The sequence below is a fragment of the Bactrocera neohumeralis genome, unplaced genomic scaffold (assembly GCF_024586455.1).
Source record: "Bactrocera neohumeralis isolate Rockhampton unplaced genomic scaffold, APGP_CSIRO_Bneo_wtdbg2-racon-allhic-juicebox.fasta_v2 cluster10, whole genome shotgun sequence".
Lineage (NCBI taxonomy): Eukaryota > Metazoa > Arthropoda > Insecta > Diptera > Tephritidae > Bactrocera > Bactrocera neohumeralis.
Window position 1 is genome coordinate 17,029,412 of NW_026089623.1, and position 8,360 is coordinate 17,037,771.

Sequence of the window (8,360 nt, forward strand, 5' to 3'; positions counted from 1 at the left end):
GGTCCTTGGCACTTTTTTCTGCTCAAATAATGCAGCCAGTTTTTACGCTTTCGTAAAATTATTTTCGATATTAAGAATAAATTTCTTGATTGACCATCAATTAAATTAAAATTTTTTTATATTATTTCTATATAACAAAATATTTTTTGTTTGGCCATTTTTGCGCATTAGAGATGTGCCAAAACGCTACAGTGTTGCAAAGTTTATTTATACAAAGTTTAGCCCAAGCCATGTTGCAAAGTATCAAGTGTGTATACATACGGCATAAAAACATTGTATCCAGACGTTTAAGAAGTCAGCCTATATTAGAATTCACCAACGTTCTGAGGCTATGTAAGTCGTTGTGACTTAGGGTAGGGCACAATAGACCTTAAGTCACTGTGCAAACTCTATTCATTTATTATCTATCTAATATGTAATGCGAATAGAAAACTTCAATTACGGTAAATGAAAAGAACTTCTTATTTTATTAGCTAGTTAGAGCATTCAAGATGCCAATACCTTTCCTATAAATCTCTACATTTTTGATATCTTCTTCTTCTTAACTGGCGTAGACACCGCTACCCGATTATAACCGAGTTAACAACAGCGCACCAGTCGTTTCTTCTTTTCTCTATGTGGCGCCAATTGGATATTCCAAGCGTAGCCAGGCCCCTCGCCACTTGGTCCTTCCAACGGAGTGGAGGTCTTCCTCTTCCTCTGCTTCCCCCTGCGGATACTGCGTCGAATACTTTCAGAGCTGGAGTGTTTTCGTCCATTCGGACAACATGAACTAGCCAGCGAAGCCGCTGTCTTTTAATTCGCTGAACTATGTCAATGTCGTCGTATATCTCGTACAGCTTATCGTTCCATCGAATGCGATATTCGCCGTGGCCAACGCGCAAAGGACCATAAATCTTTCGCAGAACTTTTCTCTCGAAAACTCGCAACGTCGACTTATCAGTTGTTGTCCAAGCCTCTGCACCATATAGCAGAACGGGAATTATGAGTGACTTATAGAGTTTGAATTTTGTTTGTCGAGAGAGGACTTTGCTTCTCAATTGCCTACTCAGTCCGAAGTAGCACCTGTTGGAAAGAGCAATCCTGCGTTGGATTTCCAGGCTGACATTGTTGGTGGTGTTTACGCTGGTTCCAAGATAGACGAAATTTTCTACGACTTCAAAGTTATGACTGTCAACAGTGACGTGAGTGCCAAGTCGCGAGTGCGACGACTGTTTGTTTGATGACAGGAGATATTTCGTCTTGCCCTCGTTCACTGCCAGACCCATTTGTTTTGCTTCCTTGTCCAGTCTGGAGAATGCAGAACTAACGACGCGGGTGTTGAGGCCGATGATATCAATATCATCGGCATACGCCAGCAGCTGTACACTCTTATAGAAGATGGTACCTTCTCTATTTAGTTCTGCAGCTCGAACTATTTTCTCCAGAAGCAGGTTGAAGAAGTCGCACGATAAGGAATCGCCTTGTCTGAAACCTCGTTTGGTATCGAACGGCTCGGAGAGGTCCTTCCCGATTCCGATGGAGCTTTTGGTGTTGCTCAACGTCAGCTTACACAGCCGTATTAGTTTTGCGGGGATACCAAATTCAGACATCGCGGCATAAGGGCAGCTCCTTTTCGTGCTGTCGAAAGCCGCTCTGAAATCGGCGAGGAGGTGTTGTGTGTCGATTCTCCTTTCACGGGGTCTCTTTTTTGTGGATTGGGCAGAGCACATTTAAGTTCCAATCGTTGGGCATGCTTCCGTCCGAACATATTTTACAAAGAAGGCTATGCTTGCTTCTCATCAATTCTTCGCCGCCGTATTTAAATAGCTCGGCCGGCAATCCATCGGTCCCCGTTGCTTTGTTGCTCTTCAGGCGGGTAATTGCTATTCAAACTTTATCATGGTCGGGCAATGAAACGTCTGCTCGATCGTAATCGATTGGGGAATCGGGTTCGCCTTCTCCTGGCGTTCTGCGTTCACTGCCATTCAGCCGGGGTTCTACAAGAGTATGCTCAGGTCTTGAAATCTTCTGTAAGTCGCTGCATCTTTTCGTAGAATTTTCGAGCATTACCCCTGTCGGCCAGCTTATCAAGCTTTTCATACTCACGCATTTCGGTCTCTTTCTTTTTATGTCTGCAAATACGCCTCGCTTCCCTCTTCAACTCTCGGTATCTATCCCATCCCGCACGTGTTGTGGTCGATCGTATCGTTGCGAGGTAGGCAGCCTGTTTTCTCTCCGCTGCAACACGGTACTCCTCGTCGTACCTGCTGTTCTTTTGCATTTTTCAAAAACCAATGGTTTCGGTAGCAACTGTACGTAACGAGTTTGAAAGTCGAGTAGAAAATTGTTCGGCTATCTGTTGTGTTGCAGCATCTCGACGTCGAACCTTCCTTGTGTTTGTTGGCGTGCATTTTTTGCTACACAGAGGCGGGTGCGAATCTTGGCCGAGTCGATGTTAGGACCTCGGAGCGCACGCAAATCTAAAACACTGGAAACGTGTCTTCCGTCTATCACAACATGATCGATCTGGTTGGTGGTTTTTTTATCCGGAGACAGCCAGGTGGCTTGATGAATCTACAATATAATATTTAAAATGCAAAAATTGTTGTTGTAGCGACAGAAAACATTATTGAAGTCATTTCTTGGAATTCATAGAATTCATTATAATAAAATTGAAAGTTTTCGCAGTCCATATGAAAGCTAATAGCTAATGGAAAGTCAGATTTATTTCTGAGGTAGAATCGTTTTGAAGAAATATTTTAGGATGCTTTAGATGAGTATATTCTGCGGAACATTTACGGATACATTTGAATTAGTTCTTCATTGATATAAACGGAAAGGATGATTATTTAAAGGATCGTCTCGGTGTCAAATTTTCGAAAACTCTATTTGTTTTGTTGCATTGTCGGATTGCATATACTGTAATAAACGTTATCTCAAATTTTGAAATCGAAATACAAATTATTACGGTCGCTACAACGTTTCTTGTAGAAAGGGCACATAGTGGGGAACCGAGCGAGACAATCTTGAAATGCGTTTATCTCAAAATGGTGTTTTTCAAAGCGATTTTCACTTTCAAAGGAAGAGTTTTGAAGATATCTAGTTTCAATTTGGAGGAAAAATTTTTAACGGCATTCTCTACCGCGCTATCTAAGCTTTTTTCGAAACCTTCCTATTTTTTTCCACGAAAAACTATCGAAAAAAGGGCTAATTTCGATACTTTTTATTCCAACCGCCGCCATTTTGTCAAATTTCAAAAAAAAACTTCCATAGCGCAATAACGACTTTCCTACAGATTACTAACCCTTTTGAATATTTTGTTTTAAATCAAAATTGCGGTCGCAATCGTGGACATCGTACAGGACTTTTTTCTTTACTACTTTTTAGACTATTTTGTATTGTATATATTTACAATTAGTTAATTTCAACATTAAAAAAAATTCGCGAAACTCAGTGATTTTTCGGAGGATCCCTTGTGCCAACTGTACAATACTCACATAGTACTTTGTCTGAATATGATTCATGAATCTTTAATGTGTATTAGTTATGCATAAAACACATTAAAGACGACAGACAACACGCAGCATATGTCCGATATTAAAATACATAGCACGACTTCAGAGCAGCAGGCTTGCAGTCACTGGTGCCAAATTAAAATTTTAATTGTGCCGACGACAATGGGCAGCTGTAGTGGTGTTACTAATATGTGAATTTTAAAATTATTCAAAGCAAGCAACAAATCAAAAAAATATGAAATATAATAGTTTAATAACTTTTCAGTTGCTTTATGATAGGAAAAGCCGTAAATTCGGCTTTGAAGGAAAACGTGTTGGAGATATAAAAATTGTTGACAAGATAGTATGAAGATGCCTGAAAAATAAAGGGCTATGATAAAAACCCGTTTTAAATAATAAGCAAGGCTCGGTTAGAGTTTCCTAAAAAAATATGAACACCTCACCATCGATATTTGGAAGCAGGTTTACTTGGTCCGATGCAACCAAAATTATTGAAATAGGATCAGAAGAGTATGGATATGTATTGTCAAACAGGTTGATGTACTATACAAGATTGCAACATATGCCAAAGAATGAAATGCGATGGTGGGTCACTGAAGTCTAGGGGATGTTATCGCGGAAATGTACTTCGGCGGATCGATTATATAATATGTGCCACAGATTATATTGATATTCTGGAAGACTCATATCTTCCAAGTCTGGATATATTCGTTCTCGAATGGTGACAGGAAGTTATTTTCATTCAGGATAACGATCTGAAACTCACCGCAAAAATTACGAAATTGTGGTTTTTAGATAATGTGATCAAATTCCTTGCCGCAAAGAAGGATGGAAAATGGAAATGGTAGTTACCTTTTTCATTCTGAATACGATTACGATGATTGCACCTTTGTCATGTAGCTTCATTCAAAATACTTGAACTTTTTCTTGTTTTCCTTTCGAAAATCTTTTTCTATATCAACTGTATTTTGTTGATATTCCTTAGTTCGTATAAAAAAGTTTTTAGAATTTAAATAGAAGAGATTTTTTAGAATATCTTCCAGATTCTGAAGTTCACGATAAGAAAAACACAAATTTGTGCATTTTTTCATTGAAAATGGCATTGAAACTAAGTTTACAATAAAAATGGTTATGTTTTATGAAGATGCAGTTTTTATTTTTAAGTTTTTATTAAGTAAAATTTTAAGGCAAACATTACAGAACTAGCGAAATAAAGAATTTATGTATTTTTCAGGGTGAATTTCCATACCCTAGTACTTCTTCATGGACTAATTCTGAGTTGGGTATACCCGCGGTGAAAGAATAAAGGTAATTTTTGTTTTAACATCAACCACTTTTTATGTATATAAATATATAACAAATAATAAGTTATTGTTTTTTAATTGCTTTATATTTCAGAGCAGGACATTCATACTTCAAGAGTTTCGTTAAGTTAAATATTACAGTTTTGATGGAATGTAAAATGAAAAATGTATACAACTTCAAAAATAACAAATTATTTTATTTTCTTAGTCGCCTTGTACGAAACGGGTTATAATGTCATGTTACTACGCCCGGCATGACATCTTCTAGTTATTTTAGTCAACAAAGTATTTATCCTTTAAATGAAAATTTTTTTCTTAACAGTTGAGATGTGCTGTTTTTCGGAAGTTTATTGCATTTTTTATATTACTCTAGTTACCGAAGTTGTTTTTCCTTTGAATGAAAACTCTGTTTTCTTAACAATGAAGGTGTGCTGTTTGTTTGTCGGAATAAATATGCAAATAGTATGTTCGTTCACAGTACTAAACGCGTTTTTCCTCTAGCGCTTTAAAGATCCACTGGATCGCGCAGGTTAATTGGGGAAAAGGTTGACAAGTAAGTATCAGGGATAAAGGGATGCCCAACTTATTCCAGTGTGAAAGCGCCTCAAAATAAGCGGTTTTTAAATAAATTTCCATTGTAGCCAGATCGGGCAAAATAATAATTTTTGGGCATTTAAATTAAAACACTCAACATTTATTACAATTAATTTTTTTTTATATTGGACTTCTAATATACCGCAAAACAATTTAAATCTTATTTATGATTTAATGGTATATTAAAACAACTAACTTTTGAACTTCCAATACTTAATAAGGTGAATTAAAAATGCTAGTACTCAACTAATAAATGTTTTTAATCATTGGTAATTGAAAATTTATATTTCTATGCATCACATTACAAAACGTGTCATGAAATATGCTTAGATTTCCCATTATCTTTAGTTTTCATTGTTTTAAATTTTTTTATTAGCGATCTTGAACGGCGGCAACAAATCCCTCCGTTCGCATATCTTTTCGTTGTAATTTGGATCTGGTCGTTCCAGTCAATCCAATTGCAAAACTCCAAAACCTACCAGATCCAGTGTCAAAGTTTGGTCGGTGAGCGGTTATGATTCAGCATTTAAAATTGAAACACGCAGGGAAGGCTGCGCCCCTAAAGTAAATAAAAACATTCTCTGTATTTATATTTATGTAAATAATTATCATTAAGCGAATTTGGCACCACTTGAAAACTGTTGGCAGCTGTAACACTAACAACAGTGGACTGGCCAGCACGAGCCAGAAATCAGTAGCAAGGCACAATCAGCTCAATATTAATTCGGCTTTTTTCAAATGTGCGAAGTTTTGCATCAAATGATTTCAAAAATGCAAAATTGACGCAATGAATAGTTAAAATAATTGCATGGATGCCATTTTTACATGAACAAGCAATGTACCTATTCTTACCATTCTTATTTTTTGCATTGTAGCAACTCCTTCATATTTCGTTGAAAGTTTCTTCAGTTGAAGCAACACATCACATTTTCGGATGTCTCGTGAAACATTTGCTGTAAGTTTTCTTATTTTAATAATCGCCAAAATAAATACATAAATACTTCGTAGGGATTAAATAACGGCTTGGAACCTTTTTGGTTAACGTCACGCGGTAAATATTCGATCGATTATGCTGAGTAACAGTAGAGTCACTTAAGGCGAACGAACTATCAGATAAATTTGATGTTTCAAAAGGGACTGCCCACAAAATTTTGATTAAAACAATCAAAGCGATTTGCAAGCTGAAAAATGAAATTTGTTGGCCATTGGAATGGTTAATCTCCCAGGGAGCTGCCATGACGCCAACGAATGAAAAAATAGTCAGATATACCATACATACGAAGAAATTAAATCTGGGGAGATACAGCATGCAAGGGATGATATTATTTAAGCCGACTCAGCTTATCCTCTTTTAAAATATTTGATCCTGCCTTATAGATATAATGAGTATCTCTTGAGAGAGAAGAAACCATTTTATTATTATTAAAGTTCAACTCGAGTATTCATAGAACAAGCTTTTGGGATTTTGAGGCGAAATTTTTTGAATCATAATGATATTCAAATTACACTAACCGACAATGGATTTTGCTCTGAAATAAAAATTATATATTTTGGTTCCTGCTAGTATGTATATCATTAGAAAAATAATAAAAAAAAATCCTTAGGTCCAATTACGATAATATTATTGAAGTTATACTTCTTATACAAGTTCGGAAAAGGTTGGTCCAACGACCTCAACTTCTAACGAACCGTCAACTTCTCGTGGTAGTTGTGGCTTAGAAAGTAGTGTTGATGTTTATGCTTCCGACCACACCGATTTTGACGACGATGACTACGAGCCACCACCAACAAGGTCAACAACAGAGCCACATCTGATAACTCAAAGCGAACTTAATGATCTGATTCGTGACCTTGATTTACCAAGAGAGAAATCACAACTTTTAGCTTCTAGACTAAAACAATGGAATTTATTGCATCCAGAGACAAGAATTTGTACTTATCGGAAACGACATAGTAGTGTTGTGGATTTCTTTGAAAAGGAAAACGATCTAGTCTATTGCAAAGATGTATGTATATGGGCTTATGAAAAAAATGTTTTGTACCTATTCACCTGATCAGTGGAGACTATTTATTGATTCATCGAAAATAAGTTTGAAGGCGGTTTTGTTACATAATGGTAACGAACTTCCATCTGTACCTCTAGCGCATGGAGTACATATCAAATAAACCTATGAAAATATCAAAAATCTACTACAAAAAATACAGTATGCTAAACATTCTTGGAAAATTTGTTCTGATTTAAAAGTAGTTGGGATGTTACTAGGTATGCAAGCTGGTTACACAAAATTTTGCTGTTTTATGTGCGAATGGGATAGCAGAGCTCGAAGCAAAACTATATCCAAAAAGACTGGCCAAAAAGAACAGACTATGTACCTAATCAGAAAAGTGTGTCCAATCTTCGTCTTGTTGAACCCGAGAATATTGTATTGCCACCCCTTCATATAAAATTAGGCTTAATGAAAAATTTTGTAAAAGCAATGGATAAAACGGGAGAAGGTTTTCAATACCTTAAAAGTATATTTCCGAGACTTAGTGATGCGAAATTAAAAGAAGGGATTTTTGTGGGGCCAGACATACGACGAGTTATGAAGGATCAAAACTTTGTCTCTAAACTAAATACGCTAGAAAAAAAATGGCTTTCATTTGTTGAGGTTGTAAAAAATTTTTTGGGTAACACCAAATCACCCGATTATGAAGAACTCATATCAAGCCTATTAACGGATTTTCAGGCTTTAGGGTGTAGCATGTCCCTGAAAATACATTTCCTACATTCGCACTTGGATTTCTTTCCACCCAATTTAGGTGCAGTCAGTGATGAACATGGGGAGAGATTTCACCAAGACATATTGAGTATGGAGAAAAGGTATCAAGGCAAATGGACTCCTAGCATGCTGGCAGACTATTGCTGGATATGTTTACGTGATAATCCTGACTACCAATACAGCAGAAGTTCAAAAAAGTACAA

The 8,360-nt window shown here is 36.6% G+C and overlaps 1 long non-coding RNA gene across 2 annotated transcripts; it reads left to right on the top strand.

Annotated features, from left to right (window-relative positions):
• The first annotated feature begins 4,652 nt into the window (after positions 1–4,652).
• LOC126765403 (uncharacterized) lies at positions 4,653–6,982 on the top strand. 2 transcript variants are annotated; one of them, XR_007668341.1, is made up of 4 exons: positions 4,679–4,805; positions 4,896–5,959; positions 6,271–6,350; positions 6,404–6,959. It is a non-coding gene; the product is annotated as an uncharacterized LOC126765403 (long non-coding RNA). The 2 variants fall into 2 exon arrangements; XR_007668340.1 differs by having other exon boundaries at positions 4,653–4,805; positions 4,896–6,350; positions 6,404–6,982.
• The last annotated feature ends 1,378 nt before the right edge of the window (positions 6,983–8,360 follow it).